Here is a 20,389-nt window from a genome sequence, read left to right as displayed (position 1 = left end):
GTTTTTTTAAAACAAGTTTTTTTCCTAGAGCAGCAGAAACCAGAAAAGACAAACTTTCCAGATTCTAAGTATTTTTTTCTGCATTTTCGACATTTTAAGCCTTTCGACTACTATTTCTGCCTGTTTTATTCTGTTATTACCTGTTTTCACTGTTTTTAATAGCTTGAATTGTTTGTTGCACTTGCTTGTTTAAGTTTTGCTTAAAAGTTAAACAACAGGCTAATACATTCAAGTGTACTAGCTTTTGATAGCAATTAGTCGAAAAACACAGCATTTATTGTATTTTCTGCCTATTTGAAAAACTTGAAAAAAACAAAGAAAATACTCTTGTTTTCCATACTTTCCTAATAGTTTGTTCCAGTGATCAGATTTTGCTGATCCTGGGCTTTGTCTTGGTTCCTGTGTTTCTCCATTTTCCTTGTTTGGTCAAGGGGAAGTTTTTTTACTCACCAGTGAGGGTGGGGAGTACTGAGCTGCCTGTTTGTCCTCAGAGGAGTGGTTTAAACCAGTAACTTGTAGTTTATTGGCCATTTTGGGTCATTTCCTGTCTTTTCCAGCCCCCTGCTATAAAGCACGCTTTGGCGGGCTTTTCTGGCTATAGAGAACTCAGCACAGCTCCTCGTGGTGTCCAGCAGAGTTCCTAGAGCAGCAGAGACCAGAAAAGACAAACTTTCCAGATTCTAAGTATTTTTTCTGCATTTTCGACTTTTTAAGCCTTTCGACTACTATTTCTGCCTGTTTTATTCTGTTATTACCTGTTTTCACTGTTTTTAATAGCTTGAATTGTTTGTTGCACTTGCTTGTTTAAGTTTTGCTTAAAAGTTAAACAACAGGCTAATACATTCAAGTGTACTAGCTTTTGATAGCAATTAGTCGAAAAACACAGCATTTATTGTATTTTCTGCCTATTTGAAAAAAAAACTTGAAAAAAAAAAAAATACTCTTGTTTTCCATACTTTCCTAATAGTTTGTTCCAGTGATCAGATTTTGCTGATCCCTGGGCTTTGTCTTGGTTCCTGTGTTTCTCCATTTTCCTTGTTTGGTCAAGGGGAAGTTTTTTTACTCACCAGTGAGGGTGGGGAGTACTGAGCTGCCTGTTTGTCCTCAGAGGAGTGGTTTAAACCAGTAACTTGTAGTTTATTGGCCATTTTGGGTCATTTCCTGTCTTTTCCAGCCCCCTGCTATAAAGCACGCTTTGGCGGGCTTTTCTGGCTATAGAGAACTCAGCACAGCTCCTCGTGGTGTCCAGCAGAGTTCCTAGAGCAGCAGAGACCAGAAAAGACAAACTTTCCAGATTCTAAGTATTTTTTTCTGCATTTTCGACTTTTTAAGCCTTTCGACTACTATTTCTGCCTGTTTTATTCTGTTATTACCTGTTTTCACTGTTTTTAATAGCTTGAATTGTTTGTTGCACTTGCTTGTTTAAGTTTTGCTTAAAAGTTAAACAACAGGCTAATACATTCAAGTGTACTAGCTTTTGATAGCAATTAGTCGAAAAACACAGCATTTATTGTATTTTCTGCCTATTTGAAAAAAAAACTTGAAAAAAACAAAAAAATACTCTTGTTTTCCATACTTTCCTAATAGTTTGTTCCAGTGATCAGATTTTGCTGATCCCTGGGCTTTGTCTTGGTTCCTGTGTTTCTCCATTTTCCTTGTTTGGTCAAGGGGAAGTTTTTTTACTCACCAGTGAGGGTGGGGAGTACTGAGCTGCCTGTTTGTCCTCAGAGGAGTGGTTTAAACCAGTAACTTGTAGTTTATTGGCCATTTTGGGTCATTTCCTGTCTTTTCCAGCCCCCTGCTATAAAGCACGCTTTGGCGGGCTTTTCTGGCTATAGAGAACTCAGCACAGCTCCTCGTGGTGTCCAGCAGAGTTCCTAGAGCAGCAGAGACCAGAAAAGACAAACTTTCCAGATTCTAAGTATTTTTTTCTGCATTTTCGACTTTTTAAGCCTTTTGACTACTATTTCTGCCTGTTTTATTCTGTTATTACCTGTTTTCACTGTTTTTAATAGCTTGAATTGTTTGTTGCACTTGCTTGTTTAAGTTTTGCTTAAAAGTTAAACAACAGGCTAATACATTCAAGTGTACTAGCTTTTGATAGCAATTAGTCGAAAAACACAGCATTTATTGTATTTTCTGCCTATTTGAAAAAAAAACTTGAAAAAAACAAAAAAATACTCTTGTTTTCCATACTTTCCTAATAGTTTGTTCCAGTGATCAGATTTTGCTGATCCCTGGGCTTTGTCTTGGTTCCTGTGTTTCTCCATTTTCCTTGTTTGGTCAAGGGGAAGTTTCTTTACTCACCAGTGAGGGTGGGGAGTACTGAGCTGCCTGTTTGTCCTCAGAGGAGTGGTTTAAACCAGTAACTTGTAGTTTATTGGCCATTTTGGGTCATTTCCTGTCTTTTCCAGCCCCCTGCTATAAAGCACGCTTTGGCGGGCTTTTCTGGCTATAGAGAACTCAGCACAGCTCCTCGTGGTGTCCAGCAGAGTTCCTAGAGCAGCAGAGACAGAAAAGACAAACTTTCCAGATTCTAAGTATTTTTTCTGCATTTTCGACTTTTTAAGCCTTTCGACTACTATTTCTGCCTGTTTTATTCTGTTATTACCTGTTTTCACTGTTTTTAATAGCTTGAATTGTTTGTTGCACTTGCTTGTTTAAGTTTTGCTTAAAAGTTAAACAACAGGCTAATACATTCAAGTGTACTAGCTTTTGATAGCAATTAGTCGAAAAACACAGCATTTATTGTATTTTCTGCCTATTTGAAAAAAAAACTTGAAAAAAACAAAAAAAATACTCTTGTTTTCCATACTTTCCTAATAGTTTGTTCCAGTGATCAGATTTTGCTGATCCCTGGGCTTTGTCTTGGTTCCTGTGTTTCTCCATTTTCCTTGTTTGGTCAAGGGGAAGTTTTTTTACTCACCAGTGAGGGTGGGGAGTACTGAGCTGCCTGTTTGTCCTCAGAGGAGTGGTTTAAACCAGTAACTTGTAGTTTATTGGCCATTTTGGGTCATTTCCTGTCTTTTCCAGCCCCCTGCTATAAAGCACGCTTTGGCGGGCTTTTCTGGCTATAGAGAACTCAGCACAGCTCCTCGTGGTGTCCAGCAGAGTTCCTAGAGCAGCAGAGACCAGAAAAGACAAACTTTCCAGATTCTAAGTATTTTTTTCTGCATTTTCGACTTTTTAAGCCTTTCGACTACTATTTCTGCCTGTTTTATTCTGTTATTACCTGTTTTCACTGTTTTTAATAGCTTGAATTGTTTGTTGCACTTGCTTGTTTAAGTTTTGCTTAAAAGTTAAACAACAGGCTAATACATTCAAGTGTACTAGCTTTTGATAGCAATTAGTCGAAAAACGCAGCATTTATTGTATTTTCTGCCTATTTGAAAAAAAAACTTGAAAAAAACAAAAAAAATACTCTTGTTTTCTATACTTTCCTAATAGTTTGTTCCAGTGATCAGATTTTGCTGATCCCTGGGCTTTGTCTTGGTTCCTGTGTTTCTCCATTTTCCTTGTTTGGTCAAGGGGAAGTTTCTTTACTCACCAGTGAGGGTGGGGAGTACTGAGCTGCCTGTTTGTCCTCAGAGGAGTGGTTTAAACCAGTAACTTGTAGTTTATTGGCCATTTTGGGTCATTTCCTGTCTTTTCCATCCCCCTGCTATAAAGCACGCTTTGGCGGGCTTTTCTGGCTATAGAGAACTCAGCACAGCTCCTCGTGGTGTCCAGCAGAGTTCCTAGAGCAGCAGAGACAGAAAAGACAAACTTTCCAGATTCTAAGTATTTTTTCTGCATTTTCGACTTTTTAAGCCTTTCGACTACTATTTCTGCCTGTTTTATTCTGTTATTACCTGTTTTCACTGTTTTTAATAGCTTGAATTGTTTGTTGCACTTGCTTGTTTAAGTTTTGCTTAAAAGTTAAACAACAGGCTAATACATTCAAGTGTACTAGCTTTTGATAGCAATTAGTCGAAAAACACAGCATTTATTGTATTTTCTGCCTATTTGAAAAAAAAACTTGAAAAAAACAAAAAAAATACTCTTGTTTTCCATACTTTCCTAATAGTTTGTTCCAGTGATCAGATTTTGCTGATCCCTGGGCTTTGTCTTGGTTCCTGTGTTTCTCCATTTTCCTTTTTTGGTCAAGGGGAAGTTTCTTTACTCACCAGTGAGGGTGGGGAGTACTGAGCTGCCTGTTTGTCCTCAGAGGAGTGGTTTAAACCAGTAACTTGTAGTTTATTGGCCATTTTGGGTCATTTCCTGTCTTTTCCAGCCCCCTGCTATAAAGTGCGCATTAGCGCGCATTAGTGCGATTTAGCGCGGAGCTGCTACCGTTGCACACTAGGGCAGCGCAGGTTAATCAGGTTTAAACTATTCGGGCTACCTAAAGTCCACTCTTCAAATTTTCCCTTAAAACTACCTTCCTCAAAGTATACTACTGTTCTATTTAGTGTATCCTATAACTATAAATTATCTCTACTTGACTCCCAAGTAGACTATTCTCTATCTGTATAGCCCAGCACTTCCTCCTACAGTACTTATCACCTTGATACAGCACTCTTGTTATAGATAGTACCCCAAAAAAAGCAAACCCCATTTCTCGGTCACCCACATCCCCCAAAACCTTTTTTAAGTTTTTCTGTCTATTCCTTCTAGCATGTCGAGGGATCTGTTGCTAATGTCCTCTCCTACTCAGCTGGTGAACCTGGGAATATTGAGGCAATGTTACTATTGCCTCATGTACACAGACAACCCTCTCCTTCTCTCACAAAACACAAATACATGCGAGAGATGCAACTATACGGCCAAACTGGAGGCTGAGCTCTCTCAACATAGGACTGGCAAGACCAGACAGGAGGAGAAGGTAACCACACACACTATAGACCCAGTCTCACATAATACCATCACAACCTCAAATCATACACATAAACACACAAAGACATACTCGGAGGCTCTGATCAAAAATCTACCAAAACAGCAGAGGCCACCAAAGCAGACACCCAAACAACTGCCACCTCAGAACACAACACCTGCAACACATAGACCACACAGTCAGAGTGTCAAGCAGTCACAGCCCTTAAGGCCAAACACAATGCCAGGCACACTAGTCATTGGTGACTCCATAGTCAGACACACTGACGTCCCGCTCACCAGACTGAGTAAGGAAAAGGTCACAGTAAGCTGCCTGTTGGGCACTAGAATCCGCCACATAATGCAAGCACTCAGGTCTCTCAACAGCAGGTACAAGTACGACTCAATCATTGTCCACGCTGGTGTAAATGACCTGAGACGTACCTCCTTGGACTACATGAAAAGAGACATAGAGGAGCTCTCTGATTATGTAGCCCAAGCAGGTATGACCCTGACATTGTGCAGTATCCTACCTTCACCAAGAATGATGCCACAATACAGAGATAAGATGATCAGCTTTAACAATTGGCTTAAACTCTGGTGTCATTCAAAGGGGATCCAATGTCTGTCTGCCTGGGATGACATGCTGGACAAGCCACGCTGCTTCGCAAGGGATGGCTTGCACCTGTCACCCCTGGGATTCCTGGATTTTGGCAAAGGCTCTTGCCACCCCCATAGTGCCTTTTTTAGGCAAGGCTCAAATTCTAAACCTACCACCCTAGAACACAACAAAGAAAAAAAACTAAGGGTAATGCTGCTCAATGCCAGAAGTCTTAACCTCAAGATGCACGTGCTCGAGGCCCTTCTCAGTATGGAGAACATCGATGTCTGTGCTGTGACAGAAACCTGGTTCAAGGCTCCTGAGAGCACCCCAGCACTATCAGGTTTTACCTCATATCATGCGTTCCGGCCCCAAAATCCGGACAATACCAAGAAAGGTGGGGGGGTATCCATATTCATCAAGGACACCCACACCTCAAGATTGGTGGCAATGCACGATGCATCGGAAACCATCCAGGTGCAATTAACCATAGGCAAGACTGCTTTACAATTTGTAGCATGTTACAGGCCACCCTCGCAAACTCAGGAACCTCACATGGCCTTCCTGAAAACACTGGAGGGGATAAATGTATCTCCATACACCATCATACTGGGTGACTTCAACTACCCAAATATAGACTGGGAACACTACTCAAGTCCAAACACTCTAACCCAAAAGTTCCTGGAATTCATAAACTCAAATGCCATGGAACAACTAGTCACCATCCCCACAAGAGGAGAAAACATACTTGATCTCATCAACACGAACATGGGAGCACAATGTTCAACACCGGAAGCATACCCCTCACTGGTGGGATCAGATCACAAACTAATCTCGCTGGAGGTCCTTATCCCGCCCCCACCCGAAATAAAAAAGACCACAGTAAAGAATTTCTCGAAAGCCGACTTCACACTTCTCAAGACTAGTGTGGTTTCCTTTAAGGCCCCTGAGCCGGCGGTAAACATTACTCAAACCGCTGAATCACTTACAAATGCCTTCTACCAGCACCTGCAGGGCTGCATGGATCAGGCAATCCCAAGCAAAACAAAGACTCTTTGTACCAAAGGCAAGCGTCCAGTCTGGTGGACCCCAGCCATAAACAAACTCTACAACAAAAGGAGAAAGCTACTACAAGATAGAGCAAAATCCTTAAAAGGTAAGACACCGCTGATCACTATAAGTAAAAAGCTAAGAGCTCTCATAAAATCATCCAAAGCTAATTTTGAGAGAAAAATAGCTAAGGACTCTTAAGACATTTTTTAGCTATGTCAGAAACCTAGGAGGAAACTCCCAGATATGCTCAGAATTAGTCCAAAATGATGTGAAGTTTACTGATCCTACAGACATTGCCAACATACTGGCTGACAGGTTCAGTGCAAACTTCTCCCCCCCTCCCCCCACAAAAGGAGAGATATCTATACCAAATGATTGTAGCCCTCCAAACATCTCTAACGCCCAGGTGAGAACTGCTCTCTCCAAGGCAAAGAACACAGCATCCATGGGACCTGATGGTGTCCCCGGCTGTGTGCTCCACGAACTCAATGAGGAATTAAACCCACAGTTAGGACAGCTGTTTAATCTTAGTCTCACTTCCAGATACGTACCCAGGGAGTGGCGCACAGTGACTGTGGTCCCACTTCACAAAGGCGGTGCCTCCACCGACCCTGGAAATTACCGTCCCATTAGCTTGACAAGCCTTATCTGCAAAGCCATGGAGAGGATCATAATGGATCTCATAAATAAAGACATAGGGAATTTGCAGACTTTGGATCCAACCCAGTTTGGCTTTGTCAAAGGAAGATCATGCCTTTTAAACTTGGTTGACTTTTTCGAAACAGTCACCAAGGCCATTGACGAGGGAAAGGCAGTCCATACAGCCTACCTAGACCTGGCGAAGACTTTTGATACAATACCCCACTCGGGTATCATTGAAAAACTCATCAACTTAAATGTAAACCCATACATTACAAGATGGGTTGCAAACTGGCTGAGTGACAGAACCCACAGGGTCAGAGTTGCTGGCGCCATGTCAGACTCAAAGCCTGTCACAAGTGGTGTCCCACAGGGCTCAGTCCTGGGCCCACTCTTGTTTGGCATCTACTTTTCTGAAGTACAAGCAAACACAGGAGGGTTATGGCTGACAAAGTTTGCAGATGACTGCAAACTGGGCCGTAGTCAAAACACATCTGACACAGATATCCTTCAGAAGGGTCTCACAGAAACAGATAACTGGTGCCAGAGCCATGGCCTAAAGTTAAATGCCAAGAAATGCATAGTCATACCCTTCGGGAAAAACAAGGTTACCCCTAGCTACCATATAGGTGGCAATCCACTGATCACAGAAGAAGTTATCAGGGACCTGGGGACCCAGGTTGACAGTAGCCTTTCATTCGACACTCATATTGCTAAAGTAGTTAGGAAGACCTTCTACATTGCCCACCTTATCATGAAGGGATTCACATCTAGATCAAGGGAGGTCATAGTCTCCCTATACTCATCACTCATCAGACCAATGATTGAGTACAATGCCCCATTCGAATTGTATCTGACCCGACACTTGCAGCAGCTGGAGAGGCCACAAAAGTTCCTCACCAAAAGGATAAAGGGTCTCAAAAATCTGTCTTATGCTGCCCGACTGAAAGAACTCCAGCTATATTCAGTTGCTTACCGCTTGCTCAGAGGTGACCTGTGCCTGACATACAAGGCCATGTCAAACCCAGATTTGATGAACATGCTTCATCTCAAAAAATCTAGATCCCTCAGAGCCACAAGGGCAGGAGACTTAAACCTTGACATGGTTATTAATAGGACGTGCTGGAGGGATAGATTCATCACCCAAAGACTACCTATGCTGTGGAACAAAATCCTGGTATATGTGAGGCAGAGCACCTCGCTGGCCTTGTTCAAGAGGAATCTTGACCAATGGATGGGAGATCGCAGATACACCCCAGGGGTTACCTCAGTGTCACTGCTCGACAGAGGCACAGCAAAATAATGGGCATAGTTTCTCCAAACTAAAGGGTGGTGTAAGCCACAAAACTATGGGCTAGGCTTGTAAATGCCCTCGGGCAGATAGCCTAGTATGAACCTATGAACCTATAACAAAGGGGGCATTATATTCAATGATTGGCCTAATGAGGGCTGTGTAAACAGGAACAATGACATCCCCAGATGTAGGCACAATCCCTTTGTTTATAAGCTGTGGAACAAATAAGGACTTTCTTACAAGAATGGACACATATTGTTAAAAAGTTAGGTCACTGTTCACATGAGTTCCCAAATCCTGAACAATTGTGTCAGTTCTCAGGGGTGTATTGTTATAATGTTCATCTTCAAACCACGCTACACATTGATATTCTGTCCATGAAATTCACAAACAAGAGGTGGGAGGGAGAGGACACGCCATTGGTGGAGTCCACTGTCCACACTGAAGGTATTCAACTTAATGTCAGTAACGAAATCAAAACACTCACTTCTCAAGCTCAAAGTTTACTGGTCAGTCAATGACCTTATCTTCATGAAGCAGATGAGATCTTGAATGCAACTAATAAAAATTAGGTTAATTTGCTGAGCAGATGGACAATACTCTCCACCTGGTGGGCATATAAAGTTAAGTAGAGGAAGATGATCCTAATGTGCAATCAATTCTCCTGGGGTCAAAATGTATCAACTGCAGTGTTTTGGACATTTTGTGAGGATGATTCTCAGGTGTTTGGGTCTTCTCCACTAGAACATATATCAGGCATGACCCACTAGGAAACGACCCATATCCATTGGACAGATAACATCTCTCTGCATACTTGGGAATCCTGGGATTACACATAATGAGATGGAAGCTATTTCTGGTAATAGGAAGTTTGTTCTGCCCTGATCAGCTGCAGTCCTAACGAGGAAAAACAGTTCATAAAATGCATGGATCAATGGATGGATCATGAATGCATGACATTTTTATTATCTTAGGATGGATAACAGTGCAGGAGCAAAACATGGCCAGTAATCAGCAGATAGACAGTGTAGTCATGCTTTATCTGTTTACTTACTCATTGTTTATTTGCTGAGTAATGGTAAAGCATAACAAGGTACCATTTTCTTTAACACAAGACTAGACACTGGTAGGCTAGCTAACTGCCATTGCCTGTTTGTAGCTGAGTGAGAAAAGAAGGTATGGGCATTGCTTCAAACCAATGAACCATTAAAAATCATTAGTGATGCATTTATAGTTTTTTGTCTCCCCTAGGAACATGCTAGCTATAAAAGACAACTTGACCAAATGATATTTGGCAGAATGTGACTACTCAAGCTTGCAGTTTCCACAATTTTACCCACACAGGAAACAACAAGGAAAGGAAATGGAGTATTTCTAGTGTTGGCGTTACTCCCGTGATAATGAGTAGATGTCTGGAATGTCAGGAATATCTGAATATGTGTGTTTGTGTGGAAGTGTGTGGGGGGAGATGTTCATACCTCTTTATGTCATTGCTCAAGAATTCTGTACATACAAAGCTAAAATAATGGGGGGTATAAATAGCTAAAATCAGGGACAAGTTTTAATGTTACTTTAATTCACTTAAAAAGTTAATAGAATGACAGGTTTTGCAGCAACTTGCATTTTCTAAACACTAAGTAGTATGACACTCCAGTGTCTGGCATGATTGACTGTAATCCTCAATAATTTACCAGAAAATCTAAGATTGTATGAGGAACAGAGCAAATATACAAGCCTAAATCAGAGATGTTATGCAAAATTCTTGACAACTGAGGGACAGGGAGCATGTTTTAGTGTGATGCATGGGCAGCCAGAGGACATTATTGCCACAAAGTGCTTTTAGCACAACCAGTACAAATGTGAATTTAGAAACATGCAGATTAGACATTGATGATGTCTTTCTCATCGTGACTAAAGCCGTCTCTGAATTGCATTTTGCATGATCACATTGCCCGTTCAATTCTCAGTTAGAGCGTCTTCTGTCTGGCGACATGCGTGAATGGGCATTCCTTCGTTGAAGGTTGTGCGTTAGGCCCGGCAAGCCAGCATGTAAAAACTCTACTGCCAATCATTAGTGGACTGGAGTTCCACTGTGGCGACCCCTAACCGGGAAAAGCCGAAAGACGCAAACAAAACATAAATTAATCTACTTGCAGTAAGCATTTTATATGACTGTAGCCAATTTTTTCAGATTCCTAGCCCACTTCTTATTGTTCCTTTTCTGTTCATATGTCAGCTGACGTCTAAAACAAAATCTTAGTTTAGTCCATCAGTTATAAGTTTCTACTTTTCAAAGAAATGTAGAAAATAAATACAAAGGCAAATATATATATGTGTGTGTTCACACACCAACAGATTTAGCCTTTGATACTGCTAGGCTTTGAAATAATCAATCAGCTAACAAATAAATAATATTGTATTGTCCTCACCACTGATACTATGGCTCTATGAACCTGCTGCCCTAGTGTTACGTCAGCATATGAAACAGACATGATCAATCACTAGTGACATTCAAACTTGATCTATCTTTGGGTGAGGCTTCTTTCAGAAAGGAAAACCTTAGGGCTATTAGCATATTGGTCACCTACATCAGAATGGTAGATCACAGACAGGTAGGGTCTAGCATACTACGGCCAGGTGGTTTTGTGCATCAGTTTACAAATATGAAATGACATAAACCAGACCACAACATATTAAATTAAATATATTTAACATGGACACAGTTCAGGTGCAAACCAGGGGTAATGTCTGGTTAAATGACTTACTTAGAGTCATTCAGTAAACAAATGGGAGTTGTGGGAATCAAGTTTAGAACTACTGCACAGCATTGGTATGTCAGCCATAGTCAATTCCAGTGCATGAAAGGCTTAGCACTTACTGCGCATGCACTAAAATTTAATGTCTGTTTCTTATTGCTGTATGCCTGAGCTTTATGCATTGGCAAACACCTCAGAAACAAACACACTCCTTCCACCTTAACAGAACAGAGATGGTCCTCAGCTGCTCATTTAAATCTCTTCCTCCTTACAGTCTGGAGTCTTGGCCACTGAACAGACTTGGTTCATCAGTGACATAGAGGTTGTCTCCTTTCACCACTGGTTCAGGTAACAAATTACTGGCATGCATGTAATAACAGCTTTAATAAGGCTTCCTTGAGAGTGGAAATGGAAAGATAATCTGATGTTGTCAACTGCTGTCTATTTACAACATTTAGGCACCTTATGTTGAAAGCAAAGGCTAGTGTAATACTCTGCATGAGTTCTTGAACATAAAGGTACACACAGCTTCTCGAGCCTGTTGGCAGACAACATCTAATAGCTAATACCATAAGCAAGATGCATGCATTGATACATTATCTCCATATATATCTCTCAGTCTTTTTCTTTCTTCTTCATCAGATAAACTCACAAAAACACACAGACACACATACACACAGACACATAGACACATACACACAGACACATACACACACACACACACACACACACACACACACACACACACACACACACACACACACACACACACACACACACAGGCACACACACACACATGCAAGTGTATTTGACATGTAACACCAAAAGAAGTCCTATTATGTGATAGTGATTTTTGATAAAAATGTTATGTGCCATATAAAACCCATGCACAAGTGCTCCTTTAATCACAGTGCTTATCTGTTTATGCTCCCCTGTACATGTATATGCCATTCAGTTAAACCGGTACGTGTTGAATTGCTGTAGATGATGACTCACAGTCTCATGGTTTCTCAAAAACGCAACAAAAAAAAAACAAAGCCTATTATTTCCACTGGGTGGTAGGAGGGTGGGGTAAGACGTTGTGTTTGTCTCTGCCATAAGTCACATCATGAGATATAGACTTTGATTTATCTGTGTAATAGTTGCAAGCACAAATTTGGATTCTGAAAAGAAAAAGAAAAAACTGCCCAAAGTAGTTAAAGTTAGCCCTTTCTAACAGCTGTGTGTCCTGCAGTCATCTGTTTTGCAGATGGTTTAGCTTTACATTGAATAGATGTAAACAAGAACAAGGAAAAACTGAAGAAAGAGCAAATAAGAGATATTTCGTGAGGAGTACTAGTGATGGAAATTACAGCAAATTAGTTATGTTAGAAGTTACTACAAAATATATGACTGTGATATTTAAAAGGACAAATTCTGCTGTGTAAGCATTTATGTAGCCAGAACATGGAGATCAAAGACATGTGGTTTGTCTATATACAGAAATAATGTTCTTTAGCTGTACCTCAGGCAGTATAATTAATTACAAGCACGGTTGTAATTGTTCTAAGGAACACAGTGCATCCTACTTGTCATGGTCCTAATAAAAACTACACAGACACCCACAGACATTTGACAACCTTGATTGTAATGGAAAAGAATAATAAACATAAAACTTTATTGAAGCACACAAAATCAAACATTGCAACAAATAAGAGAGCTAAACATAAAGGCAGTGTACCTGCTCACCCTTGGATAAGCAGCATCCCTCACTTGCTTACATATCATTGTAATCATAAAGGCAGTATCCCCACTCACCTTAATATCATCAGTTCCATGCGCGACTTTCCCCACCAAGACAGATGAGCAGAGAAAAGCCACAGTGCCTTTTCTTCGGCCCACAAACCATTAGCTCACCAGGGATGCTGCACCTAACAAAGCTTCTACACTCCCCCGTTCCATGGGATGCACCACTAAACCACCAGGGAAAAAAATGCTCACACAGACCACACAAAGCTGCCACTCACCTCACATCCCAACCTAAGGGAAAACACAGACCGCCATCCCCACAATACCTCCTAACCAGCCATTAAGCCACACCAAAACCAGCAGACAACACATACCTGCTACAGTCCTGAGGAAACAACCAACACGCCAAGCCACCAAACCAGGACGAGCAACACACTCCACCGCTACCCCACCAATCAAGGCACCCAGCGGCCTACAGAATTCAACATTTTATCTTTCTTCTCTTTTTTTTTAATAACTTACCAGCTGGCCACACTAGCACTACTGCGCATATGCACCCAGCCACAAATGGCTTTTGCCAGCCCGCAAATAACTGCTACACCACCAGAAACACAAACATAAAACCCTCACAACAAGGCAACTATGCAATAAACCACCATGGAACACCATTAAAGAAACCAAAGCCCACAAACCAGGGCAAATAACCATGAAGCCACCATGGAAAGCAACAAACAAAAGGAAACTCATACACCCAGGCGAATAAGCTGCTAAACCACTATGATACAACAAGGAAAAAACTCATAACTAGTAAAACAAAACCACTGATTTTCCTAATCTACCCCCTATTAAATGTCTACAAGGCATATGTCTACAACAATACTGTCAAATAGGTTATAGCCTCTAATATGTATGCACTTGCCATCAACCCACCGCAATCTATATTTCAACCAACATAAAATACGAGAGAGAGAACAAAATATATATAACCCATAAATATACTCACCTCACCATCCTATAGCTACCCAAGGCCTACCTTATCCACACCTCAGGTCATCAGGGACTTGATTCTGCTTCAACAAGACCACACCAAAATTTGCTTACTCACACTAGTTTCCCCTTCAGAAACCCCTAAGACCTACCCCTTAGCCTTACCTCACTTCCTCCCTCATCTCCCAACTTAATTAACACTTTTCTAGCCACTCCCTACCCACACAATACCTAACTTACCTATCTCCCTACTTCCCAGCCCCCCCCCCCACTCCACTCATACCAAGGTCGTCCCATGACAAATTCATCTGTTCCAAACTTCACTTGTCACGGTCCTAATAAAAACCACACAGACACCCACAGACATTTGATGACCTTTATTGTAATGGAAAGGAATAATAAACATAAAACTTTATTGAAGCACACAGAATCAAACATTGCAATAAATAAGATAGCTAAACATAAAGGCAGTGTACCCGCTCACCCTTGGATAAGCAGCGTCCCTCACTTGCTCACTTATCATTGCAATCATAAAGGCAGCATCCCCGCACATCTTAATATCATCAGTTCCATACTTTTATTCCAAGTCATCCACCATCAAATCACAACCTCAATTCCAAATATCCTGCTGAGGAGGAACAGAAGAGGGTCAAGTCTAACCCTCTTCTCTGCCCATCAAGCAATCACCAAAATGTGTCAGGCTGGGAGGGCAACAAGACCACACCAAAATGTGCTTACTCACACTAGTTTCCCCTTCAAAAATCCCTAAGACCTACCCCTTAGCCTTACCTCACTTCCTCCCTCAGCTCCCAACTTAATTAACCCTTTCCTAGCCACTCCTTACCCACACAATACCTAACTTAATTATCTCCTTACTTCCCAGCCCCCCCCCCCCACTGCACCCATACCAAGGTCGTCCCATGACAAATTCATCTTTTCCAAACTTCACTTTCTGTTATGTCTTGCCAGTTCTCCTTCAGCTACTGTATAACCAAGTCAGGTATACTGACGTAATTATTTAATATGTGAATTATGACTTAGGATAACAGCTATGGAGAACTAGTAACCACACAGAGTAAACAACTCACTGTATAAAATAAGAAAAACACTATATCAGAAGTCACAAACAAACCCTCAATCCACAGTTTAAACACTTTTGTTCCATAACAACAGAAACGTCATCAGAAACAATCAGTTTTACTTCCTGGTTTAAAAACAATAAAAAGGCACCAAAAGTGTAACAAGTTACAAAAAATTAAAGGACCAGTCACTATAAAGAATATATATATATATATATATATATATATATATATATATATATATATATATATATATATATATATATGTGTGTGTATATACACACGTTAGAAATCCAACTACAAAGTGCAGAGTTTTGAAATGCAGTCAGAATTAGTAACAACAAAAAATCATTAAAAATCATTAAAAGGTTACTTAATTAAATCAGATTAAATTTTAGCTGCCTTGATCTTAACTATAGGTTTAATGGAGATGATGTCATTGATGCCTGGAAGAGTGCATGCATTGAGCAGTAGTTGCCAATATAATTCTGTCTGCTCAAGAACAAGCTCCCAGTGATCTCCCCTGGATGATTTTGCAACTCTCTCCAACACAGAAAGGGCTTTTTTTTTAAATCATTGCACACTGTTGAATGTCTGTACATGATCTTTGGACACCAATCAACTAAGTCTGATCAGTTTTCCACTTACCAGATTCTTTTTAGCCATGTGTATGTTTTTTTAGTATGTGCTTTGGAAATCCTGGTTTGAAGTGGCACCACAGTTTTACCATTATAAAATGCAGGGCAGGAAGAACAAAGCGCAATGCAAGCTATACTCATAGTGTTACAATTATTAACTCCCAGTAAGAGAAAAATTTTAGAAAAACTTGGGATAAGTAAGTGGGTGCCCTGCAAGATATATCAGCATCACTTGAAGGTACCACAGCGTCTCATTCCTGCATTGTTGTGGGTAGTGTCAAGTCTGTCAATATTTTTCTCCATTGCAGTTTTCAAGTTTTTATTGTTCTTGTAAATAAACTTCAGATGTTCTCCCAAAGCTTAAGCTCTCCAAATGTCCCAAAGACCATTCTCCAATGTGCACTAATAATGTTTTTGAGTGAAAAAATACTGCTATTGTATTGAATAACAAAAACATTGGAATAGCCTTTTGTCTGATTTTTAACCTTTGCAAGCATATTCGATGAATACAGCATAGGACCATAGTTGGAGTGCCTGGTCCCTGTAATCCATTGAGTCATGTCATCCAATGATGTGGAAGGGTATCCATGTTTGATGAAATAGTTGCAAAGTTTGCCACCTTCCCCTTGAAAACATGATCTTTGGACACCAATCAACTAAGTCTGATCAGTTTTCCACTTACCAGATTCTTTTTAGCCAGTAAGGGTGTTGACTACCAAAATTGTAGAAAATGTCCTTTCTGTAAATGTTAGACTCATACCTTTCCTCCACTGAGTTTTTGTATACAGTGATGTCCAAATAATTGATGGAACAGTGGTCCCACTGAAATGTGAACTCAAGAAAACTAGTGGAGTGATTAAGGAAAATCCACAAATTCAGACAGTTCCTCAGTGGTACCCTTTCATATGATGAATATATCATCCAGGTACCTCAAGTACTTCCCCACCTTAGAAAATTGAGGGGTGTTGAAAATGTATGCGGTTTGCCAGTACCAAATGACCATATTCACAAAAATGGAAGATAAAGCTGCCCCCATTGCCACACCTCTGTGTTGTTTATAAAATTCCCCTTCATAATAAACAATGTTATTCTTGAAAACCATTTCCATACTCTGGTGTATCAAACAAATCTCAGAATGGTTGAGCTAGGTGACCATGGCCATTGCCTCAAAAAAAAAAAAAAAAAAACAATCTAGGCCCTCTTCATGTGAGATGACTGAAAATAAATTTTGATGTCAATGGTTACCAGTAAATAATCTGACAAAAAAGTGGTTTCAGCTAAAGTATGTAAAAAGTGCCACAAGTCTTTCTATAGGTGATTTTTTCTCCTTTGAAAATGATTTAAGTTTCAGCTCAACAAATTTGGCTAAGGGTTCTGTTTTATAGCCTGCTGAAGCAAAAATTGGTCTCAAGATGGGGGTTTAACAGATTTATGAATTTTGGGAATCCCAAAGATCCCTGGAACCTTAGGGTTCTTAACCTCGAGGAATTCCCTAGTCTTGGGTGGTAAATCATATGTAATAAACAAATCCTCCAATGCCAAGTGGTGGTAAGCGATATTAATTTAATTCAGAGATGCTTCACTAAAAATTCACCATTATTGAAAAATTGAAGCAATTTGGAGGAAAACATGTGACCACAGGATCATGGGATCATAGGAGGTTACTAGGCTAATGGCCCTAGGACCCTTACAAGCCTAGCCAAATACAATCCCTTTTCCCAAGACTATTAAGGTATTAAGTGGAACTAAGTTAACTACTGTCCCTGTTCAAGAGGGACACAGGTGAAACTCTGGGGTGAATTTGCAGTTTCACATCCAGTCATCCAAATTATGCTTAAATAGGGTCATTTGAGGTCTTTCTATTTGCTGCAGGTACCTGGTAAGATACATACCAAAGGTAGTATTGTACTCTGTTATTGGCCTGATGAGTGAGAAGTACAGGGAGGTCACAACCTCTTTTGTTCTGGATGCAGTGCCCTTACCTACTAGGTGGGTGATGTAGAAATCCTTTCTTACTATTGTGCAGATGTGGTGGTCAAAGGAAAGGTTGCTGTCAACCTGTGTGCCATAATCTCAAACCACTGACTGCCAGCTTACAGTGCTTTTATTAATGTGGTAATCTGCCGGGACATAGCCATTGCCAAAGGGGATGATAATGCATTTTTTTTGCATTGCGTTTCAGCCCATGACTTTGGGGGTTTTTGTCGGTGTAAGTCCCTGTTGTAGGATGTTGACATTGTTTGGGGACTCAATGACTGCACCCAGTTTGCAATCATCAGCAAACATTGTTAGCCATAGGCCTTTTGTTTTAGCCTGTACATCTGAGAAGTAGATCCAAACAATAGGCCCCCCAGCACCAATCCCTGTGGAAGACCACTGGTTACAGATCTACTGGTGGAACTAGAGTCACCTATTTTGAGTGTGTGCACTCTATCTGTAAGCCAGTTTGCAACCCAGCTGACAATATATGGGTTGATGCTTGAGTGGGGAATAGTGTCAAAGGCTTTAGCCAGGTCCAGATAGGCTGTATGCACAGATTTGCCTTCATCCAGGGCTTTGATGACTGTCTCAAAAAAGTCCAGTAAGTTCAAGAGGCAGGATTTCCCTTTAATGAAGCCAGACTGGGTTGGGTTGAGTGTCTGGAGGTCTCCTGCATCTTTGTTGATAAGGTCCATGATTATTCTTTACATAGCCTTGCAGATTAGACTGGTCAGACATATGGGTCTGTTGTTTTCAAGGTCAGTGGTAGTGCCTACTTTATGTAACAGTTGCTGTTTTCCATTTAGCACATACAAAACCAGTGCTTAGACTGTGGTTAAAAAAGAGTACCCAGCGGTGCAGCTAGTACCTGTTTTAATCCATTTAGAACACAGACTGGGATATTATCAGGTCCCATAGCGGCTGTGCTTTTGGCTTTGGAGAGAGCGTTTATGACCTGCACCTTGGAGATACTAGGTGGAGGGCAGGTAGTAGGGATGTTTTCTGGATATGTAGAGGTGACAGGGGGGAGAAGTTTTCACTGAAGCTGTCAGGAGGCAGGTTGGTTATTTTCTGTGCACTCAGTATATGTGATGCCATTAACAACACTTCTGCGAAGATTTGGGTTTTTCCTTTAAGGTTTCTAACATAGACAAACAAGGCCTTATGGTTATCTTTAGCAAATGAGGTGAATTTGGATTCATACTATGCTTTACAATGCCTTATGAGGTGCCTTATTTTCTTGTTTAAGCTGAGGAGGGAATGCTTCCAATTCAGACTGTTCCTTCCTGCTCTTGGCCAGCAATTTCATTCTCTTATTGTATAACCTGTTAATGGTGGATGTCCACCAGGCAGGTTTGTTCTTTCTTGTGGATCTTGTTTTGGTCCTATCAGGTACAGCTGAGTCAATACATTTGTATAGATGCTTATACAAGGCATTAGTGTAAATCTAAGTATAGGTGTCCATGCCATCAGTGAGAGCAGGGCTATGAAGCTATTTGTGCCATCACATATTAGGTTGTAATTGGCTTTAGAGAAGTTTTTTTAGTCTAGGTGCTGCTAATGGTGGGTCATATTTTATTGTTACTTCTAGTAAGTACCTTTTTCAATCATAACCTGACCACAAGCTTTGTTCCTGCAGAATGGAGAACAGCAACAGTTATTCCCCTGCACAAAGGTGGCCTAGTAACAGACCTGGTGAATTACAGATCCATAAGCCTGACCAGCCTCATCTGTGAGACCATGGAACGTATCATTATGGACTTCATAAATAAAGACATTGGTGACCCCCAAACCCCTGGATCCTACCAAAATCAGATTCATGAAAGGCAGATCCTGCCTGTTAAATCTGGTGGATTTCTTTGAAAATGTCACCAGGGCCATTGATGAGGGCAAATCTGTGCACACAGCATATCTCAACCTGGCAAAGGCTTTCGACAAAATCCCACATTCAGGCATTACCGATAAACTTAGCAAACTGAAACTAAACCCCTTCATTGTTAGATGGGTTGCCAACGGGCTCACAAACCGGAAACACACTATCAAAGTGGGTGACTCCACATGAACCAGCAGACCTGTTACCAGTGGGGGTACCACAGGGGTCAGTGCTGGGCCCCCTATTGTTTGGTATACACTTTTCAGAAGTTCAGGTCAAAACTAATGGGTTGTGGCTGACCAGGTTTGGAGATGACCGCAAACTAGGTGCAATCAGTAAATCCCCAAATTATGCCAGTATACTATAGGAAGGTCTCACACAGACCAGTGACTGGTATATTAGACATGATCTCAAAATGAATGCAAATAAATGCATCATCATGCTCTTCAGCACAAACAATGTCCCCTCACACTATCAAATCAACAACAATACCCTAAGTACCCATGAAGAGGTAAGTGACCTGGGATCACAAGTTGACTGTGACCTTAACTTTGACCACTGTGTGTCTACTGTAGTAAGGAAAGCTTTCTACATAGCACATTTAATTAGTAAAGATATCACCCGAAGAGCAAAAGAAGTTATAACCCCCCTATATGTGGCACTTATCTGGCCCATAATTGAGTATAACACCCCATTTGGTATGTACCATAATAAGTACCTGCAGCAATTAGAGAGATCTCAGAGGTTTCTAACAAAGAAGATCAAGGGGCTCCAGCATGTGCCTAAACACTCTGAGTAAAGTCCCTGTCACTATACTCTGTATTGTATAGACTTCTTAAGGGACACTTATGCCTGGCCTACAGAGCAATCCAAGACCCAAACCTAATGAACTTGCTGCATATCCATAAAT

Source organism: Protopterus annectens, chromosome 6.part0 (assembly GCF_019279795.1).
Source record: "Protopterus annectens isolate FY-2018-M chromosome 6.part0, PAN1.0, whole genome shotgun sequence".
Classification (NCBI taxonomy): Eukaryota; Metazoa; Chordata; order Ceratodontiformes; family Protopteridae; genus Protopterus; species Protopterus annectens.
This window is presented reverse-complemented; position numbering follows the sequence as displayed.